Here is a 14,513-nt window from a genome sequence, read left to right on the forward strand (position 1 = left end):
CTACAAAGAGACTTAGACTCCCACACAATAATAATGGGAGATTTTAACACCCCACTGTCAACATTAGACAGATCAACGAGACAGAAAGTTAACAAGGATACCCAGGAATTGAACTCAGCTCTGCAGCAAGCGGACCTAATAGACATCTACGGAACTCTCCACCCCAAATCAACAGAATATACATTTTTTTCAGCACCACACCACACCTACTCCAAAATTGACCACATAGTTGGAAGTAAAGCTCTCCTCAGCAAATGTAAAAGAACAGAAATTATAACAAACTGTCTCTCAGACCACAGTGCAATCAAATTAGAACTCAGGATTAAGAAACTCACTCAACACCGCTCAACTACATGGAAACTGAACAACCTGCCCCTGAATGACTGCTGGGTACATAACGAAATGAAGGCAGAAATAAAGATGTTCTTTGAAACCAATGAGAACAAAGACACAACATACCAGAATCTCTGGGACACATTCAAAGCAGTGTGTAGAGGGAAATTTATAGCACTAAATGCCCACAAGGGAAGGCAGGAAAGATCCAAAATTGACACCCTAACATCACAATTAAAAGAACTAGAAAAGCAAGAGCAAACACATTCAAAAGCTAGAAGGAGGCAAGAAATAACTAAAATCAGAGGAGAACTGAAGGAAATAGAGACACAAAAAACCCTTCAAAAAATTGATGAATCCAGGAGCTGGTTTTTTGAAAAGATCAACCAAATTGATAGACTGCTAGCAAGACTAATAATAAAGAAGAAAAGAGAGAAGAATCAAATAGATGCAATAAAAAATGATAAAGGAGATATCACCACCAATCCCACAGAGATACAATCTACCATCAGAGAATACTACAAACACCTCTACTCAAATAAACTAGAAAATCTAGAAGAAATAGATAAATTTCTCGACAAATACACCCTCCCTAGACTAAACCAGGAAGAAGTTGAATCTCTGAATAGACCAATAACAGGTTCTGAAATTGTGGCAATAATCAATAGCTTACTAACCAAAAAGAGTCTAGGACCTGATGGATTCACAGCCGAATTCTACCAGAGGTACAAGGAGGAACTGGCACCATTCCTTCTGAAACTATTCCAATCAATAGAAAAAGAGGGAATCCTCCCTAACACATTTTATGAAGCCAGCATCATCCTGATACCAAAGCCTGGCAGAGACACAACCAAAAAAGAGAATTTCAGACCAATATCCTTGATGAACATTGATGCAAAAATCCTCAATAAAATACTGGCAAACCGAATCCAGCAGCACATCAAAAAGCTTATCCACCATGATCAAGTGGGCTTCATCCCTGGGATGCAAGGCTGGTTCAACATACGCAAATCAATAAATGTAATCCAGCATATAAACAGAACCAAAGACAAAAACCACATGATTATCTCAATAGATGCAGAAAAGGCCTTTGACAAAATTCAACAACCCTTCATGCTAAAAACTCTCAATAAATTAGGTATTGACGGGACGTATCTCAACATAATAAGAGCTATCTATGACAAACCCGCAGCCGATATCATACTGAATGGGCAAAAACTGGAAGCATTCCCTTTGAAAACTGGCACAAGACGGATGCCCTCTCTCACCACTCCTATTCAACATAGTGTTGAAAGTTCTGGCCAGGGCAATCAGGCAGGAGAAGGAAATAAAGGGTATTCAATTAGGAAAAGAGGAAGTAAAATTGTCCCTGTTTGCAGATGACATGATTGTATATCTGGAAAACCCCATCGTCTCAGCCCAAAATCTCCTTAAACTGATAAGCAACTTCAGCAAAGTCTCAGGATACAAAATCAATGTACAAAAATCACAAGCATTCTTGTACACCAATCATAGGCAAACAGAGAGCCAAATCATGAGTGAACTCCCATTCACAATTGCTTCAAAGAGAATAAAATACCTTGGAATCCAACTTACAAGGGACGTGAAGGACCTCTTCAAGGAGAACTACAAACCACTGCTCAATGAAATAAAAGAGGATACAAACAAATGGAAGCACATTCCATGCTCATGGGTTGGAAGAATCAATATCATGAAAATGGCCATACTGCCCAAGGTAATTTATAGATTCAATGCCATCCCCATCAAGCTACCAATGACTTTCTTCACAGAATTGGAAAATACTACTTTAAAGTTCATACAGAACCAAAAAAGAGCCTGCATCGCCAAGTCAATCCTGAGCCAAAAGAACATAGCTGGAGGCATCACGCTACCTGACTTCAAACTATATTACAAGGCTACAGTAACCAAAACAGCATGGTATTGGTACCAAAACAGAGACATAGATCAATGGAACAGAAGAGAGCCCTCAGAAATAATGCCAAATATCTACAACTATCTGATCTTTGACAAACCTGACAAAAACAAGCAATGGGATAAGGATTCCCTATTTAACAAATGGTGCTGGGAAAACTGGCTAGCCATATGTAGAAAGCGAAACTGGATCCCTTCCTTATACCTTATACAAAAATTAATTCAAGATGGATTAAAGACTTACATGTTAGACCTAAAACCATAAAAACCCTAGAAGAAAACCTAGGCAATACCATTCAGGACATAGGCATGGGCAAGGACTTCATGTCTAAAACACCAAAAGCAATGGCAACAAATGCCGAAATTGACAAATGGGATCTAATTAAACTAAAGAGCTTCTGCACAGCAAAAGAAACTACCATCAGAGTGAAGAGGCAACCTACAAAATGGGAGAAAATTTTTGCAACCTACTCACCTGACAAAGGGCTAATATCCAGAATCTACAATGAACTCAAACAAATTTACAAGAAAAAAACAAAGAACCCCATCAAAAAGTGGGCGAAGGACATGAACAGACACTTCTCAAAAGAAGACATTTATGCAGCCAAAAAACACATGAAAAAATGCTCATCATCACTGGCCATCAGAGAAATGCAAATCAAAACTACAATGAGATATCATCTCACACCAGTTAAAATGGCCATCATTAAAAAGTCAGGCAACAACAGGTGCTGGAGAGGATGTGGAGAAATAGGAACACTTTTACACTGTTGGTGGGACTGTAAACTAATTCAACCATTGTGGAAGTCAGTGTGGCGATTCCTCAGGGATCTAGAACTAGAAATACGATTTGACCCAGCCATCCCATTACTGGGTATATACCCAAAGGATTATAAATCATGCTGCTATAAAGACACATGCACATGTATGTTTATTGTGGCACTATTCACAATAGCAAAGACTTGGAACCAAGCCAAATGTCCAACAACGGTAGACTGGATTAAGAAAATGTGGCACATATACACCATGGAATAGTATGCAGCCATAAAAAATGATGAGTTCATGTCCTTTGTAGGGACATGGATGAAACTGGAAACCATCATTCTCAGTAAACTATCGCAAGGACAATAAACCAAACACTGCATGTTCTCACTCATAGGTAGGAATTGAACAATGAGAACTCATGGACACAGGAAGGGGAACATCACACTCTGGGGACTGTTGTGGGATGGGGGGAGGGGGGAGGGATAGCATTAGGAGATATACATAATGCTAAATCACGAGTTAATGGGTGCAGCACACCAACATGGCACATGGATACATATGTAAGAAACCTGCACATTGTGCACATATACCTTAAAACTTAAAGTATAATAATAATAATAATAAAAAAATAAAGTTTTAGCGACTGTGATCGGTGTACATGGTATCTCATTGTGGCTTTAGTTTGCATTTCCCTAGTAACTAAAGATGTTGAGGATCTTTTCATGTGATTATTGGCCATTTGTATATATTCTTTTGTGAAGTTCTTGTTAATCTTTTGCCATTTAAAAAAACTGGGCAGTTTGTTTCCTTGTTATTGTGTTGTAAAAGTCCTTTATGTGCTCTGGATGCAAATTCTTTGTAAGATACATATACTGCAAATATTTTTCTCTGAGTCTGTGGCTTGTCTTTTAATATTCTCAATAGCTTCTTTTGAAGAGCAGAAGATTTTTGATGATGTCCAACTTATCGACTGTTTTTCTTTTATAGTTTATACCTTTAAAATATACTATTTAAGAAAACTTTGCTTAATCTAAGGTGACAAAGAATTTCTTTCATATTTTCTTCAAAAAGTTTGATAGTTTTAACAGTTATAAACTATTGGAGTTGAATTTGTTTATGGTGTGAAGTAAAGATAAAGGCATTTTATTTTGCTCATAAATCTACAGTTTTCTCGGCACCACTCATTGTAAAGACTATTCTTTCTCTATTGAATAACCTTGACATGATTATCAAAAATCAATTAACCATATCTGTGCGAGTCAATTTCGGAATGGAATATTCTGTTCTGGTGATTTATTTGTCTGTCCTATGCCATTATAACAGTATTGACTACTATAGATTTATAATAAATCTTTAAATCAGGTAGTTTAAGTCCTCCCAACTTTGTTCTTTTTTTTCTCCCCTAACATTGTTTGGACTTATTGAAATTCTGTACTTTTCTGTTTTTTTTTTTAGAAGTAGCCTGTTAATTGCTAAAATGTCTGCTGGGATTTTGATAAGTCTATAGAAAACTTTAAGATCTATTGATATCTTAATAATATTGAGTCATCTGATCAATAAATATAGCACTTTTCTCCATAATTAAGGCTTTATTTAATTTCTTTCATCAATATTTTGTAGTTTTCAGCGTGAAAATCTTACACAAACTTCATTAGATTTATTCCAAACATTTGACATTTTTTGTTGCTCTTACAATTGGCAATGATTTTTAAATTTCAATTCTTATTGTTCATTGCTAATTTGTAGAAACATAATTGATTTTTATGTTGACCTTGTATTCTGCTACATCATACTACTAAGCTTAATTATTAGTTCCAAAAGCTTTTCCAAAAATACTTTGGAATTTTCTAAATAGATGATTACATCTTCTGCAAATAAAGATGACTTCTTTCTTCCTTTCCAGCCTATAACATTTGTTTATTTTCTTTGCCCTATTGTACAGTTTATCACCTCCAGTACCATTTTTTTTTGTTGTTGTTGTTTTGTTTTCTTTTGTTTTACTTCCCTCAGAATTCTCTAAGCTTCTTGGACTTGAATTTTACTGTTTTCCCTTTAACTTTGGAAAATTCTTGCTTTTTGTCTCTGTCTCATTCCTCTCTCTCTTTTTCCTCCTCATTCTGGGACTCTTCCTCTTAGTAGCCAACCCCTGCATTGAATATGTAGTTGGTCTCATTTTGGAGAGTGTTTTCTGCTTCTTGTCTAGTGGTAGCAGAATTCCTCTTGGTATCTTCCCCGGGCCCAAGAGTGGTTTCTATCTCTTTTTATCTCTTCCCCAAAGCAGAGGGTTTATGCTTTACCATTCCTTCAGTGGCAATGGGGGCAGGATAATTTCTGGCTTCTTCCCCAGAGACATATGTTTTGCTTCTACTTCTCAATCAGAAGCTATGGATTTTTGCCTGAGTGCTGAGAATGTGAATGTCTGCTATCACTACCCCGGGCACTTTAGACTGTAGCTTTATATGAGACTAGGAATTAGGGAAGGAATTTATTTTTCCTCCCTCCCTCCCTCCGTTTCTCTTTCTTTCCTTCCTTCCTTCCTTCCTTCCTTCCTTCCTTCCTTCCTTCCTTCCTTCCTTCCTTCCTTCTTTCCTTCCTTCCTTCCTTTCCTTCCTTCCTTCTTTCAATTTATTTTTTAGACAAAGATGCCCGTCTAGTTACCATTGTCTTTAACTGTTAGCAAAGTAATGATTGTTTCATCCTCCCCAGACAACACTCCTCTTATTCTTTTAATAACTTGCTGACATTCTTAAAATAGAAATAGGTGGTAGATCTAGAAAAAGCCGTGAACATGGAATGTTTTAATTTCAGCGAATCATGATAACTTTACAGATAAGATGGTGACATTTGTTCTGGATAATAGCATCATTCCATAGATTATAACCAATTGAATAACTGATTAATGCTATGTAAGTATGATCTGTGTTATTATGAAATAAGGAATATAATGAAATGTCTTTAGCCCTTTTTGTGGACCTTATTTTCATTAGTGAACTAAGTTTAAGAAATTGGAAGGATGTCGATAAAATATTCAGATGGCATAAATTTTACCGCAACAGGAAGTCATATCACTGATGACATAAGCAAAATTTAAAATAATGTGGACTGTTTAAAAATAAAAAATCTTATGTTATAAACATCATTTTATAAAGATAATCATGGCTTGAGTTCAATCATATGGAAAAAATCTGAAGATTTTAACTAACTGCAAGCTCAATGATATGATAATATAATAGAACTACAAAAATTGCATATAAAATTTTGTGCTAAATCAATATAACACATTGTTTTCAAATAATAAGTGATGTTTTCACTGAATTGTGCCTTCGCCATATAGTCCCTTGAATTCATAGTTCTGAGCATCTGTGAAGATCATCACCATGTTGGCGGGTGTCTAGAATGAGTGATCTGGAAAACATAGTGTGTGAAGAATATGGAATGAAATAAATATGTTTAGAGAGTAAAATAATATCAGCCTCAGTAAGTATATTCAAATACAAAGCACTTCCATATGGAATATAGAATAATTATTCAATGTAATATCAGATGAGGCCAGGCAAAAACCAGTTATAAAGCTACAAATAGCTCAGTTCAACATAAGGGGGGACTTACTAACCAATTATGCAACAGGCTTTCAGGAGAGTTTCCTTTTACTGGAAGCATTTAAATGGTATTTAGAATGCCATCTGTCAGGACATGTAGAAGAAATTCCTCACTGAGTGGGAGATTAGGGTAAATGACTTTCAAGTATATTCACAAAAATTTCTTATAATGCATTATCCAGCACTGTGAAGAGTCTGAGTTTTTTTTCCCTACTTGCAAACTAACAAGTTAGCTTGAAGCAGTTTTATGGAAGCTGGTAGAAGATATGAGCCTCCAGGGTCAGAGACAAAGGACAGTTTATTGTTCACAGCAATAACAGTAATCAGAGTTTTTTTTTTTACTGGTTCTCTGAATCATAGATCCCAGATGGTGATGAAAGGAAGCTCAGGTGACACCTTCACATGCACTAGGTTGTACCACATGAGAAAAATATGAGTTTAGAGAATGTGAATATTTTGTAATGGGCTCTAAGCTTGCCTATGTTTTGCTCTAGGGGGAAACACTACATATGGCAGGGCTGTAAAAAGACTTGTCTTTTCTTCTGAGGCTGTTTGCCATACAATCATCTTTGAAAAGATAGTCTGGAGCAAAGACTAGTCAGCTCCTTAGTCACAAGATATGCAAAAATGCTATACACATGGGTAATTGTCTCCCCATAGGGATAGATTTTTATTTTTATTTTTATACAGGGTTTTGCTCTGTTGCCAAGGCTAGAATGCAATGGTGTGATCATGGTTTACTGCAGCCTCAACCTTAGTAGCTGGGACCACAGGTGCATGCCACCACATTCAGAAATTATGGATAGCTTTTGTTCAGATGTGTAAGACCTATTTGTTATATTCATGCCATTAATAAATTTAAAAAGCATTCATAACAATGGGAAAATTAAGATATCACAGGTAAGTGACAGGATGCCTAATATTGAAGAGAGAGTGGTTACTTTACTATCTGTCTATATCTATCTATCTATCTATCTATCTATCTATCTATCTATCTATTATCTATCTATCTATCTATCTATCATCTATCTATCTATCTATCTATCTATCTATCTATCTATCTATCTATATTCTGTCCTGGGAAGGGATTAAGGTAGTTTATAAAATACTTATGAAGTTAAATGAAAGTAAAAATAACTCACAGGAAACAAAAATAAACAAACTGGACTGTATCAAAATTAAAAACTTCTGTTCATCAAAGGACAATATAAACAGAGTAACATAGCAACCCATAGAATGGGAGAAAATATTTGCAAATCATATATCTGATACAGGGTTGATATGCAGAATATATAAGAAACTCCTTTGAGTCAACAACAACTTAAAAGACAACCCTGTTAAAAAAGGACAAAGAACTTTAACAGACATTTTTCCAAATATGATATACCAAGGGCCAATAAGCATATGAAAAGATGTTTACATCACTAATTGTTAGAGAAATTCAAACCAAAACCACAGTGAGATACCATCTCACACCCATTAGAATAGCTACTATAAAAAATCAGAAATAAGAAAGTGTTGGCAAGGATGTGGAGAAATTAGAATGCTTGTGCACTGTTTGTGGGATTGTAAAATGATGCACCCACTATAGAACAAAGTATGGAAGTTCCTCAAAAAGTTAAAAATATAATTACTACATGATCCAGCAATTCCACTCCTGTGTATATACCTAAAATAATTGAAATCAGAGTCTCCAAGAAATATTTGTATCCCCATGTTCAAAGCAGCATTATTCATAATAATCAAAAGGTAGAAGCAACCCAACGTCCATTGATGGATGAATGGATTAACAAAACATGGTATCTAACATACAATGGAATACTCTTCAGCCTTAAAAAGCAAGGAAATTAAGACACATGCTACAACATGAATGCACTTCAGACACTATACTTTGTGAAATAAGCCAGACACAAAAAGAGAAATACTATATGTTTCCATTTTTATGAGGTACCTGGAGTAGTCAAATTTATGGAGACAGGAAGTAGAATGGTGATTGCCAGGGGACAGGAGGAAAGGGGAACAGGGATTTGTTATTTAATGGGCATAGACTTTTAGTTTTGCAAGATTAGAAGAGTTCTGGAGATAGCCTGCACAATGTGAAAGTACTTAACACAATTGAACTGTACACTTAACACTGGGTAAGATCGTACATTTTATGTTATGTGTATTTTACCACAGTTAAAACAACAACAAAAATAACTGAATGTGGAAGCAAGATTAAAAGCAGGGAGAGTTAAGATGAAGCCTGGATGAGGTTAGTGTACAAATATTATATCTTAAGATCCTAAAAGTTTGACTGAGATGACTACACATCTAAATTTGCTGGTAGCTAATGAAAAGAGGGTTGCACAGCCAGTATTAAACAAGCAATTGTTCAACTCAAGTATTTCTTGGGCTATAATCAGAAAGATGAGCTTATCCAAAGATGCCCTATAATGTAACAATCTGTGTTCTCAGTAACAGATTTACAGAAAAATCAGCAAGTGTTCCATATTGTTGCTTCTTAGAGCGTCTTTCAACATGGGCTGTTGGCATAGTACTAAATCTCAATCTAGTAACTTAAATTCTGGGGTAGGTAAAAAATGAGAATAGAAAGAAAACTTATGCAACAGTGCTGTCACTATACAGAGATTCAGTGAAATCTTAGTGGTTTTGTCTTATTTGGTCAATTGACTTGCTACAAAAGATTGATCATTAGAATTAAATTAAAACTAAAATAAAGTGTAATAGTCCTCTGCTTATTGAAAAGAATTAAAAAGTTCATGCAGTCAGTTTAAATATCTTCAATAGATAATCAAGATAGAAAAATGGAATAACCCAATTTAATTTACATTGGAGAAAAAATACTATAAAGTATTAGACCAAAAAGTTAGAAACAAAGGCATTGGATTTTGAAATAAGAAAATTACCATAGATTATTGTCAAACAAAGCATATAGCTCTGCCAAAACACTAGCAGTGTATGTTTTTGCAAAAGCATGAAAGTAAAACCTAACTTCAGGGAAATAACAACAAGAAATCATTCTCAAATATTACTTGAGATCTCAGCCTGTATGTGGCACAGCAGAAGAAAATGAGGTTTTGAGAAGTCAAACAGAAAACAACTCAAATATTGTCTTTCATGTTTTACCCCCAAAATTACAATTAATTCTGCAACTAATTGTGAAAAATATTAAATTACAGGATTATCTCAAGTGAACAACAAACACCTATTTCTTGACATGACAAATAATTTATGAAATAATTACTTAAAAGAATTTGCTATATTGTCACAACACTGAAAAATATATAGTCAGAAAGAAATGTTGTGTTGTCTATCTTCTTTATAGAGCTAGTAATGAAAACACATTAAAAATCACCAGGATCTATGTTTAAGTATATTTTACTCTAAAACTTGAGTATGACATTACCTTGTTTAGGAAGACAGAATTTATAATAATACAGTGGGGGATTCAAATAATACATTTAATGGATCCCCTATACCAAAAAATAAGAACTTTTAGAAGGGAGTCTCCTAGGGTTTCAAGTCTTCCGTGTTCTTCATCCAAAGGAGTATTATCAGTTAACATGCATCAAATAACCATCAAAAATAAGTACGATTACTGGATCTTTGGAAGCATGCAGTGAAATGCCTTCTTGAGCAATGGAGAACATTTATTTTTTTCTACATTTCTTCGACTTTCTTACTCAGTTAATTGCTCTTTATCCACTGCAGACTTCTCCATAATGGGAAGTAATACTCACTGTTATCATCCACCTTTATATATTCAGCACCTAAGTAAATGCCTGGCACATAATAGGCAGTCAATAAATGTTTACAGAATAAAGCAATGTTAATAAAGTGGCTGAATGACATTTCCTCAGGAGCCTCCGGAGAGCCTAATCATATCTAAGGTTCACGAATGAGATCAACATCTCTTGTGACCTGAATATATCAAAGATCACTCTCCACTAACTTTTGTGTCTGTATCCCAGACGAACATCAAATGTACACTATCTTACAGTTTCTACCTTAGGCAGATGTGATCAGGAACAAAAGGCAGTTAATGTAATAATAACAGCGTAGAGATAGATAAGTAGGGCATTTGAAAACAATTTCCAAGAAAAATTATTTTTTTTTTATAATTTGAAAATCTGAAAAAAGATCTTCATCTTTGTAGACTGTAATTGTGTCTTTCCATTTTTTCTTTCATCTGTCAAATGCCTGGATAGAGTGAAGGTGAAATAAATTCCCATTTATTTTTTCATCTACATTGTAATCCTGAGTCTGCCTGGTAAAAGCTGTTAGTAAATCACTTGGTCAGTTCTCCCAACAAAATAGTCTTTAAGTAATACAGTATATCAACCTATCTTTTGACATTTTCATTTTTCGTTCTTGACATTTTCTCTTAAAAAATAATACAGTGTTGGCCCTATTATCTTTCCTTTGGAGTCTGTGAACCAAAATATCAGCTATCAGCTCTCCTGTAGAAAAGCTATCAAGGTTCAGAAACCAAAGATGTAGATGTAAGGCCCTACACATCTGTCTGTCTAATACTGGAGGGGAGGGTGGAGGATTGGTGATGGTGGTTCAAGAGCAGCGTGTTGAGATTCACATGTTTTTTTCCATTCGCTGTGTTACTTGGATGAGGTTTATTTTATTTTATTTTATTTTATTTTTTGGGGGGGACAGAGTCTCACTCTGGCACCCAGGCTGAAGTGCAGTGGCATTATCTCAGCTCTCTGCAACCTCTGTCTCCCAAGTTCAAGCGATTCTCCTGCCTCAGCGTCCCAGGTAGCTGGGATTACAGCTGTGCACCACAACGCCTGGCTAATTTTTGTATTTTTAGTAGAGACGGGGTTTCACTATGTTGGCCAGGCTGATTTTGAACTCCTGACCTCAAGTGATCCGTCTGCCTCAGCCTCCCAAAGAGCTGGGATTACAAGAGTGAGCTGCCACGCCCGGCCGAGTTGTATTTTAGAATGATTACTTTGAAAGGTGCAATGAATAAACTTCCCTCTGTTCTACCTATTGGAAATTACTTATGATTCATTCAGCGATAATTTTTGAGTGTAAACCATGTTCCAGCCACTGTTCAGGTTTTAAAGAAAACAGCCAGAAAGGTAAATACATACTTATACTAATATTTTGAGTAGCCTTATTGTATGGAAATAATTGTTTGACTGCATTCTATTATTTTTTATGCTGCCTTCAAATAGCAAATTATACAAGAATTTTTAAAATGAACTGAAATATAGTATACTGAATTCCATTATGTAATTTTACTGGATAATAAAATCATATCCTTATTTCTTTTAGAGTCTGAAAATTAGAGGGATTTTTGATGTTAGAGTCTTAGAATTAGAGGGAAATTTGACAGAAAAATAAAAAACATTTGTATATCAGGTATTAAAATTACTCATATTAACATCATAATTTTTTGATTTGTAGAAGTATTAAATTACATCCAGATAACAATATTTTACCTACTTAAGCCCTTTGTAGCCCTTTTACCAAAAGAGAAATATTGATTGTTATTCCTATGCTTTATGACATTGTAGGACTTCTAAATATTGTCTCTGATTTTCCTTTACTACATTAACAGAATTAGTGGGAGTTACACAATGGACGTTGTGTTTATGTAGATAACGTCCAGCCCAGCTAAACCATCAGGTTATATAGTATAGTTTGCAAGTTTAAAGTCAAAATTTGAATTGGATATGGACTTTGATATGGGAATTATCTCAATACTCTGGATTCAATGTTTAGTTATAGATCAAATTACCATTGCTTTAAGTGATTCCAATTAAGGAAATCTACTAATTACTAATATTATAAATGAATATATTAATGGTTTTTCTTTGTAATACGCACTCCTTTCTTTATTGACACTGATTATTAAATCTCTCATTTTGACATTCTGTCCTCTTTGGCTCACTGTATTGAGTCTCAACCTGTTGTGACTTGCACCAAATAGAGTGTCAGAGCACATTACTTTGGAAAGAATATGCTTTCCAGATATTTTTAGTAGTGCTGCCATTTCTGTGAATATAATGACAACAGCATATATTTTGTTGTTTTTGTTGAAAATGCTACATTGGATACTGACTAGCCCTCAACTAAAAGTATTAACCTAGTTGAGAGAAATAATAAAAATACATAACCAGTAATCAACACATCAAAACTTGAAACAGTTAAATTGTGGGATGCTTGCAAGGGAGATGGAAAAAATAAAAGGTTTAGGAAGGGGATTCACAATGATAGAACAATTTAAAACTTAAAAAGGGCTAATCTGGAAAGAAATCCGAAGAAAGTGAGTTTTGAGCTGCCTTTGAAATAGTCACATCAAGGGAAGGAAGGTAGCAAATTCAAACTGGGAGAGTGGCTCAGAAATGACTTGGTGATAGAGGATGGTAAGCCATATTAACAACCGCCCTGTAAATTAGTTTGGCTAAAGCAATAAATTGATCATTGGGGAAGGTGGGAGTCTATTAAGGGCTGTTCATTAGTGAAAGGATTTTTAATTTTAGGAAAGAAACTACTAATGCTTCAGGGATTACTAAGAAAGCACATGATGGAAACACTTTTAAAGAAGACAATTATTGCAACTATTCTGATGAAAAATCCAAATGCTGGGAGAATGCTAAGGATGCTGTGAAAAAGTAGAGTTGTTCTCAATGCATGGCCTGCAAATTTTCTATAGGTTCCTTGACATTTTCAGGGGGCTCATGAGGTCAGTTTTCATAATAATATTAAGAAATTATTTTCTCTTTTCACTGTATTGACATTTGCACCAGTGTTGCAAAAGCATGGTAGGGAAAACAGCTAGCTTCTTTGCAGGAAGCAAACAGGTGATACGAAACTGTTCTGGTATTCACTGAGTGTATTCTTTACCATTATGGGCACTCAGCCTCTATTTTTTTTTTTTTTTATAAATTTCAATCCTTGAGTACATGTCTCTTTAACATTGGGTAGGATGATGTAAGAAGCATGCATCAAGCACTTCTGCATACCAAAATATAATAGCTGTCTTGGGGAAAAGCACTTCTGCACTTGTGCCATTGTTTACATTTGTGAGCTGACTTAGCCACTGTTTCTATGGAACACTATATTTTACTTGGAAGAATGACTACAAATTATGATTATCAGACTTGAAATTTGGCAGACATTTTCTAAAAAATGAGATGTGTGCCTGTCACTTAAAGGAACACAACTGACAGTATATATTGCTAGTGATAAAAGTTTGAGCTTTCAAGCAAAAATTAGTATTTTGGAAAACTTACATCTGTCACTGTGAGCTTGACAGTCACCCAATGCTTTAAGACTTCTGATGAAGTTGGCGATATTAACAACTGCAATTTAAAAATTTGGTTTTGCATAATGAAATGTGTCAACATTCGGAAATCTGCATATTTTCTAAATGACCAACAGGTGATATTACTAACTCATGAATGGATAAACAATCCAATCAAAGTATAAGATGAACTAATGGCTTTTAATGTTACAGAGTACAACATTGATTGATATGGTTTCAGAATCCATATTGCAATTAATCATTAAGAAACTACCACTTGTCAAGTCTTGGTGTAGTATCAAAGAAGAATATTCAAGATTATCTGAAAAGACTATTCAAATTATCTTTCATTTTCTAGCTGCATACCTTGTGTGACATTGAATTTTGTTCATATAAGTCAACCATATTATAATAGATTGAATGCAGGATCAGATATGAGAACTCAGCTTTCTTTTATGAAATCACTCTTGCAAAATGTCAATGTTACTGCTTTCACGCATGTTTAAAAATATTGCATAGTTATTTTTTCATAAAATATTTAACATGTAATGGGATTATCATTTTGAAGTGAATGAGTAAATAAACGTTTTAATTTCTAAGTTGTCATTTCT

At 34.7% G+C, this 14,513-nt stretch overlaps 1 protein-coding gene across 1 annotated transcript in view; it reads right to left on the reverse strand.

Moving 5' to 3' along the window:
* The window catches only part of SPATA16 (spermatogenesis associated 16), a 257,164-nt gene that overhangs the window by 139,929 nt on the left and 102,722 nt on the right, over positions 1-14,513 (reverse strand). The gene's annotated exons all lie outside the window — the stretch shown is intronic.

The sequence above is a fragment of the Symphalangus syndactylus genome, chromosome 17 (genome assembly GCF_028878055.3).
Source record: "Symphalangus syndactylus isolate Jambi chromosome 17, NHGRI_mSymSyn1-v2.1_pri, whole genome shotgun sequence".
Classification (NCBI taxonomy): Eukaryota; Metazoa; Chordata; class Mammalia; order Primates; family Hylobatidae; genus Symphalangus; species Symphalangus syndactylus.